The sequence below is a fragment of the Pristis pectinata genome, chromosome 19, assembly GCF_009764475.1.
Source record: "Pristis pectinata isolate sPriPec2 chromosome 19, sPriPec2.1.pri, whole genome shotgun sequence".
NCBI classification, from domain to species: domain Eukaryota; kingdom Metazoa; phylum Chordata; class Chondrichthyes; order Rhinopristiformes; family Pristidae; genus Pristis; species Pristis pectinata.
The window spans coordinates 10,982,247-10,990,160 of NC_067423.1; the positions used below are offsets into that span (position 1 = coordinate 10,982,247).

General features: G+C 44.8%; 1 long non-coding RNA gene across 3 annotated transcripts in view; it reads right to left on the minus strand.

Moving 5' to 3' along the window:
• The window catches only part of LOC127580514 (uncharacterized), an 82,674-nt gene extending 75,036 nt beyond the window's left edge, over window positions 1-7,638 (minus strand). For all 3 annotated transcript variants that reach the window (XR_007957832.1, XR_007957831.1, XR_007957830.1), the window contains exon 1: window positions 7,549-7,638. This is a non-coding gene — a long non-coding RNA (uncharacterized LOC127580514). The remainder of the gene's footprint in view (window positions 1-7,548) is intronic.
• Window positions 7,639-7,914: the final 276 nt, after the last annotated feature.

Consider the following 7,914-nt stretch of genomic DNA (forward strand, 5'->3'; position numbering starts at 1 on the left):
TTCCCTCTCCAATTGCAGATAAAAACTTATCATGTTATGGTCACTACCTCCCAATGGCTCCTTTACTTCGAGTTCTCTTATCAAATCCTGCTCATTACACAGCACTAAATCCAGAATAGCCTTCTCCCTGGTCGGCTCTCGTACCAGCTGCTCCAAGAATGCATCCCGGAGGCACTCTATAAACTCCCCTTCCTGGGGTCCAGTACCAGCCTGACTTTCCCAGTCCACTTGCATATTGAAATCCCCCATAACTACTGTGACATTACCCTTGCCACATGCCAACATTAACTCACTATTCAGCTTGCACCCAATATCCATGCCACTGTTCGGAGGCCTGTAGATAACACCCATTAGGGTCTTTTTTGCCCTTACAGTTCCTCAGTTCTATCCACACTGACTCTACTTCTCCTGATTCAACCTTGCAAGGGACTGAATCTCATCCTCACCAACAGGGCCACCCCACCCCCTCTGCCCACCTTCCTGTCCTTACGATAGCATGTATACCCTTGAAAATTCATTTCCCAGGTCTGATCTCCCTGCAGCCATGTCTCCGTTATCCCAACAACATCATACTTACCCATTCGTATCTGAGCTTCAAGCTCGCCTACCTTATTCCTGACACTCCGTGCATTCAGATATAGGATTTTTAACCCAGTTCTCTTCTCTCCGTTCGTATTAATGTTCTGAAATTGTGTAGTTCCTATCTGTCCTCTACCCTCCATCTCGCTATCCTCTCTCTCATTCTGGATCCCCTCCCCCTGCAAATTTAGTTTAACCCCCCCCCACCCGCAGCATTAGCAAACCTTCCTGCAAGAATGTCAGTACCCCTCCAGTTCAGGTGTAAACCGTCCCGTTGGAACAGATCCCATCTTCCCTGGAACAAATCCCAATTATCCATAAACCTGAAGCCCTCCCTCTCGCACCATCCCCTCAGCCACGTATTAATCTGCCTAATCTTCCTATTCCTCTCCTCACTCGCATGTGGCACAGGTAGCAATCCTGAGATTGTTACCCTGGATGTCCTGCCCCTCAACTTAGCACCTAACTCCCTGAAACTCCTTACGCAGGACCTCCTCTCTTTTCCTGCCCACGTCGTTAGTCCCTACATGGATCACAACATCTGGGTTCACGCCCTCCCTCCTGAGAATAACCTGAACCCGATCTGAGATATCCCGGACCCTGGCACCAGGGAGGCAACAGACCATCAGGAATTCCCGATCATCCCCACAGAATATCCCATCTATCCCCGACTATAGAATCCCCTATCACTACCGCTCTCCTCTCTTCCTTCTTGCCCTGAGTTGAGGGTCCACTCTCGGTGCCAGAGACCAGACCTCCGCAACTAGTTCCTGGTTGGTCATCCCCACCAACAGTATCCAAAGCGGTATACCTATTATTGATGGAGACAGCCACAGGGGTGCTCTGCTCTCTCTGCCTGCTCCCCTTCCCTCTCCTGACAGTCACCCAGTTAACTCTCCTCCTGTCTTATCGGTGTGTCTATCTCCCGATAACTCTTATCTATCTCTGCCTCCGCCTCTCGAATGATCCGTAGTTCGTCCAGCTGCTGCTCCAATTCCCTAACTCGGTCTGCTAGGAGCCGCAGCTGGATGCATCTTTTGCAGGTGTGGTCATCAGGGACAACCGTGCTGACCCTGACATCCCACGTACCGCATACTGAGCACGTCACTGCTCTGTCTCCCCCATATCCTGCTCCCAGATTAGTTACAACAAATCAAGATAAAAAGTACCCACCAGACCTTACCTTATATCTCAGCAGCACGTACTCAGGCTTACCGATTTGATGGCGCAATGAATGTGTTCTATTGTTTCTTACATTAATGATTAAAGTTATTTTATATCAAGAATCTTGTACTCCTCTCCTCATACACTTCTGCTTTACCGCTTCTGAAAGGACATTCATGGCCAGCAGGATACACAGTGACCAGGGTTTGAATATGCAGGGTACGGAAGGACACGGATCATGTGCAGGCAGAAGGGATTAGTTTAATTGGGCATCATCCATGGCACAGGCATGGTGGGCTGAAGGGCCTGTTACTGTGCTGTTCTATGTTTGCAAATCAAGCAAAAGAGAAGGCAGTTGCTTTTAAATGCATCTTCTGCAACTTCAGGTTGTCTCAATGTTCTTCACAGCCAAAGTACTTATTGAAGTGCAATCACCATTGCATGTATAAATGCCAGATAATCTGTTTTGAGTAATGCCAATTAAGGGATAAATACTGGCCAGGACAGGAGGCAGCACCATCCATTCTTCAAAATAGTGCCATGGGACTTTTTAAAATCTCCAGAGACTTCAATTTAATAGCTCATCCAAAATGCACATCAACACAGTTGTTTACCAAGTAATTTAACATGGAGACATGCAAGCACAAACTAAGTGAGCGCTGTCAAACAAAGCCATCCAACTTCACAAACCAACTTCAAGTCCAAACAATAGTGAAGGAATCTTTAGATTGAATGGTTAAACCATAAACTGACTCGATAGAATACAAGTTGCCAAAAGTTGCCCAAATAAACTATCGCACCAAGGCTACAAAGGAGACTGGTAGAAGAAAAATGAAAATTGATCACACTACAGCACTCGTGGATAACAAGCTAACAACGGATGAGTGAAACAAGGAACGAGTCTTCATAACCTTTGCCTTGAGATACACGAAGAACCAAAATCAGATGCCCTTTTGAAATAAGAGGCCATTCAGCCCCATCAAATCCATACCAACTGTTACCATTCCTCCACTAATTCCCACTATAAACTACTCTCCCACGAATTCTACCACACATCCAATTGGCCAATTAACCTACTATCCCACTTCTTGGTAATGTTGAAACAAACCAGAGGAGCTGGAGGAAACCCACCTAGTTATGAAGAGAGCAGGCAAACTCCACGCAGAGCGCCCTAAGTTAGGTTTGAACTGGGTCACTGGAGCTGTCAGGCAGCATCTCTACTGGCAGTGTCACTGTGCTGCAATGACCTTGCTACATTGTAGAGTCCTAATGGTCCTATTTCCACACAACCATGAACTCTGTTCATGCGCTATTGTGCAACTGATTGGCAATTATATGCACTTCTACCAGGTCAAATAATTTTGATGCATTTAATCTCGCAAACAAATCAAGGTACTTTGGAGATGCAGAGAAAATGGTCAGTGTGTCTGTTGATAAGAAGGCTGCTTCTCCAATCCTTCCCACTTACTGCAGATTCGTCAATATAAAGGCCATTTTTTGTCAAATCCAAAAGCAGAGGAGTGAAGGGTGCCAACTTCACTACAAATTGGTTCAGATACCCTGTTAAATCTATTCAGTACATATCATGTCAGTAGGACCATTCAGTACCAAGTGACAAATTTTGAAAATGTGTAATGAAGCATTTTGAACAGAATTTCAGAGAAAAGAAATCAGCCAATTTCACTTCTATTGCAACCTTCACCCTCAGAAGTCACTTAGAGTCCTGGAAGGGAAATAGTGAACGGGGATCCATATTTTCCCCCGATTCTTTGCCCTGGCACTCGGCATGTGAACACATTCAGAATGCCAGTACCTTCATGAGAAAGTGAAAGTCACGCAACGAACTGCACAAGAAATGAAACCCAAGAGAATAGTTCCTTTTCAGACAAGTAGAACAGTCAATTAACCACCATAATGCCAAATACAGCTGCCTGAAACAACTATCCATATCTAGGGTCATTCGTGTAGAATTAGTCCTGGGGTGGGAAATGCCCCTCATTGCATACTGACAACTTAATCCCTGCAACCCCAAACCAGAAGGGTGCATGTGGTACAAGGAGTACCTTCAACAGGACTCTACTGGCTTGAGCAACTCAACTTTGCCTTCAAGGATGATTAAGGATGGGCAATAAATGTTAACCTTGCCAGTAAAGCCAGAATAAATAGAGGCAATGAAGTGCACTGTAACTTCAAAGGTTGAAGTATCTCAGTGTTGTCAACACAAGAGCAAATCCTCGTGGAAGAAGGGTACCATCACTCAGGGACAGGACTGACACTATCTAGCTTATAAAAAACATGCTGCAAAAGGAGATCGTGGCTCCATCTAGACAAGTGATTTGAGCTTGAACACTGCAGGATTTTGGCTAGTTGATCAACAGTCCCCTCGGGCACCCATCCGAATCCCTCAACCTCAGCTGTGCCAAGCTCCGCTAAATGTTACAACTTGATTAAACTGGCATGCGTTATCAAATGTGGACTACCAACAGGCAAACAAAAATAGAGAGACTTAAGCCTGTTTGAGTGTACAAAGTCGACCATGGATGTCAAGCTACTCCACTGACTGAAATAAATCTCAGTCATTCCTCAGCTGACAGCACAGCGAAAGATTTTTGAAAAATGACTAAACACAAGATCTTCGAATCTCAAAGCTCACAAACACAGCAGCACTGCCAATACTGCATCCAAGACAACACCACTACTACATTGTTCAGCTTTCAATTCCTTAACTAGGCATCTTATCATAGTGAATAAAATTCCAGAGTAATGATTACAAACATTTGAAGCTTCAGTCATCTTGCAAAGATCTAGGTTATTACAATTTCATTCACGCAAGGAAATGGCTTCGTCATTTGTCACTTCCTGTGCAGATCCATTTCATTCCCAGCAACGGGACAAAATTCCAATCAGTTGATAAGTTGAATAGCCCAATGAATCAGTAATTAGTGCTGGTTCTTCTGACAACTCCAAGTAAATTGGGTGGCAGATAGCAGAACAACTGCCTCAACACCAAAGCTCCAAGATCAATCCTGACCTTGGGTGCTGTTTGTGTGGAGTTTGCACCTTCTCCCCACGATCACGTGGGTTTCTTCCAGGTGCTCCAGTTTCCTCCAACATCCACAAGACACATGGGCTGGTAGGTGAACTGGCCACTGTAAATTGCCTCTAGTGTGTTGGTGAGTGCTGGAATCTGGGAAGGTGGGGGGGGTGAAAAAAGGAGGGAGGAATTGAGGATGTGGTGAGAATAATTGAGATTAGTTTAGGATTAGTGTTTTAAAACACCAAGGGTGATTGATGTACAGATTTGGTGGGCTGTTTCTAAACAGTACATCCATGACTAAATGGGGTAAGAATGTGTGCAAAAGTGTACAACTAGAACATAACATGCAGCCTTGAGTGTTTGAACAAGTCAGTTGTGGCTTATTCGAGAAACCATAAAATGTGACACAGGAAGAGGCCATTCAGCCCATCATGCTTGTGTCAGCAGACAGCATCCGCTTCATAACCCAGCAGGTCACAGCTCCAAGTTCACATCCAAATCCTGTTTAAACATGCTGGGGGTTTCAGACTCCTATCACTTTCTGGGTGAAAAATTCCTTCAACTCCTACCAAATACTTGAAATCCCTGCCTTTTTGGATGGATAGTGTAGATGATTGCCAAAGGATACAGTACTCTAGGTCAGTTGCAGTTATGGGTGGAGAAATGGCAGATGGAGTTCAATCCAGCCAAGTGTGAGGCGTTGCACTTTGGGAGATCAAATGTAAAGGGACCAAAACACAGTTGATGGCAGGACCCTTAACAGTGTTGCTATGCCGAGGGATCTTTGTGTCCAAGTCCACAGCTCCCTGAAAGTGGCTGCCACAGCTTGATAGGGTGGTAAAGGCAATGTATGGCATGCTTGCATTATTAGTCGACGCTGAGTTCAGGCGTCAAGAAGTTACGTTGCAGCTTTCTAAAACCCTGGTTAGGCCCCATCTAGACTATCACATTCAATTCTGGTCACCCGTTATGGGATAGATGTGGAGGCTTTGGAGGGGGTGCAGAAGAGGTTCACTTGGATGCTGCCTGGATTAGAGAGCATGTGCTTTAAGCAGAAAGTTGGACACACTTGGGTTGTTTTCTCTAAAGCAGCAGAAGCTGACAGAAGTTTATACAATGAGGGGAATAGAGCAGATAGCTGCCATCATTTCCCCCTCACCCCACAGTCAATATTTCTAATACTGGAGGGCGTGCATTTAAGGTGAGGGGAGAAAAGTTCAAAAGGAGATGTGTGAGGCAAGTGTTTTTTTTTGAAATAGGAATGGTGGGTGCCTCGAATGCTCTGCCAGGAGTGGTGGTGGGGGCAAATACGATAAAGGCATTTAAGAGACTTAGATAGGCACATGAATGTGCAGAAAACGGAGGGATATGGATATTGTCTAGGCAGAAGCGATTCATTTAGTTAGGTGTTTAATTACAAGGTTAATTAGTTCAGCACAACATCATGGGCTGAAGGGCTGTTGCTGTACTGTTCGATGTTCTAACCCATCGTTGTCTTTCCACAGACAAATGAACAATTCGTTACAAGATTCCTCGTGTTGCTCTTTGGAGCTTCTGAAAAATCTTTCTAACCCATCCTGCTGTTGAATGTTGTCCAACTCATTGACTGATGGCTTAACTTTATGCAATCATCAGCTCCTTAAAAAAGGTAATGATGGACATACAGCTCACTGTTTTAACTTGCTGACAGCCTAGGCATTACATTCTTTATAGGGTGATGAAAAGAAAATCCCTTCGATCCCCAAAACACTGTCATGGAGTCATAGCCTTTGGCCCAACTTGTCCATGCCAACCAAGTTACCTACTCAAGCTCATCCCATTTGTCTGAATTTGGCCCATAACCCTCTACACGTTTCCAAAATATGCACCTTTCTAAATATCTTTTAAATATCGTAATTGTACATGCCTCTACAACTTCCTCTGGCCACCAACTTGTGTGGGAAAAACTTGCCTCAGGTGCCCTTCAAGTCTTTCCCTTCTCACTTTAAACTGATGCAGTCTAGTTTAACACTTCCCTATCCTGGGAAAAGCAATGATCATTCACCATATCTATTCCCCCCCAAATGATTTTTATACCCCTCTAAAGGTCACCCTTAAGCCTCCTGTGTGCCAGGGAAACAGCCCCAGCCTATCCAGTCTCTCCTTATAACTAAAGCCCTCCAGTGCAAGTAATATCCTTGTCAATCTTCTCTGCACTGTTTCCAGTTTAATGACATCCTTCCTATATCTCAGTGACTGTAACTGCACACGAAACTGCAAGTCTGGTCTCACCAACATCTTGTACAGTTATAAGATGTCCAAACGCTTGCCCCTGGATTATTCCAAACCTCAGCTGCAAGATAACTGGTCAAGCATTGAGATCGGCCCATGGAGTTTGACAGAGCTTAGCATCTTACAGATTCCAGAGTGAGCATCAGATAAAATAAGCTCTCTTTAGTCATATGTACACTGAAACTGACAGTGAAATGCACCTTTTGCGTAGAGTGCTCTGGGGGCAGCCCACAAGTGTCGCCACGCTTCTGGTGCCAACACAGCATGCCCACAACTTCATAACCCATACTTCTTTGGAATGTGGGAGGAAACCGGAGCACCCGGAGGAAACCCACTCAGACACACTGAGAACGTACAAATGTCATCAGGAAAGATTTTAATCTCAAAATTTCAAAAAACATGGCCTGACTACAAATTTTCAGAATTCCATGGGGTTGAGACAAATGACTCAAATACCAAAACATCAACTCTACTCAAAAGATGTCAGAAGAACTCACATCAGGCAGCATCTGTGAAGGGACATGGATAGTCAACGTTTTGGGTCAAGACCCTTCATCTGGACTGAGGCTCAGCGGGTCAGACAGCATCTGTGAAGGGAAATGAACAGTCGATGAAAGTTCTCCAACCAGAGTTCCTCCAGCATCATTTGTTGCTCCAGATTCCAACTACACTTGTTTTAAAGTGATTTTCCAGAGGGGTGGGGTGGGAAGGGAGGAGTGGTACTATTGGTATGAAGTGGAAAATTGGGATTCCTTAATTGGGTAACTCCTCTGTAGCACTGGTGGGTTTCTTTGGTGTACTTGCAGCTGTCATTCAGCTTAGGATGGAAGAAGTGAACATCCTTTACCACAGGGAGCCATTCT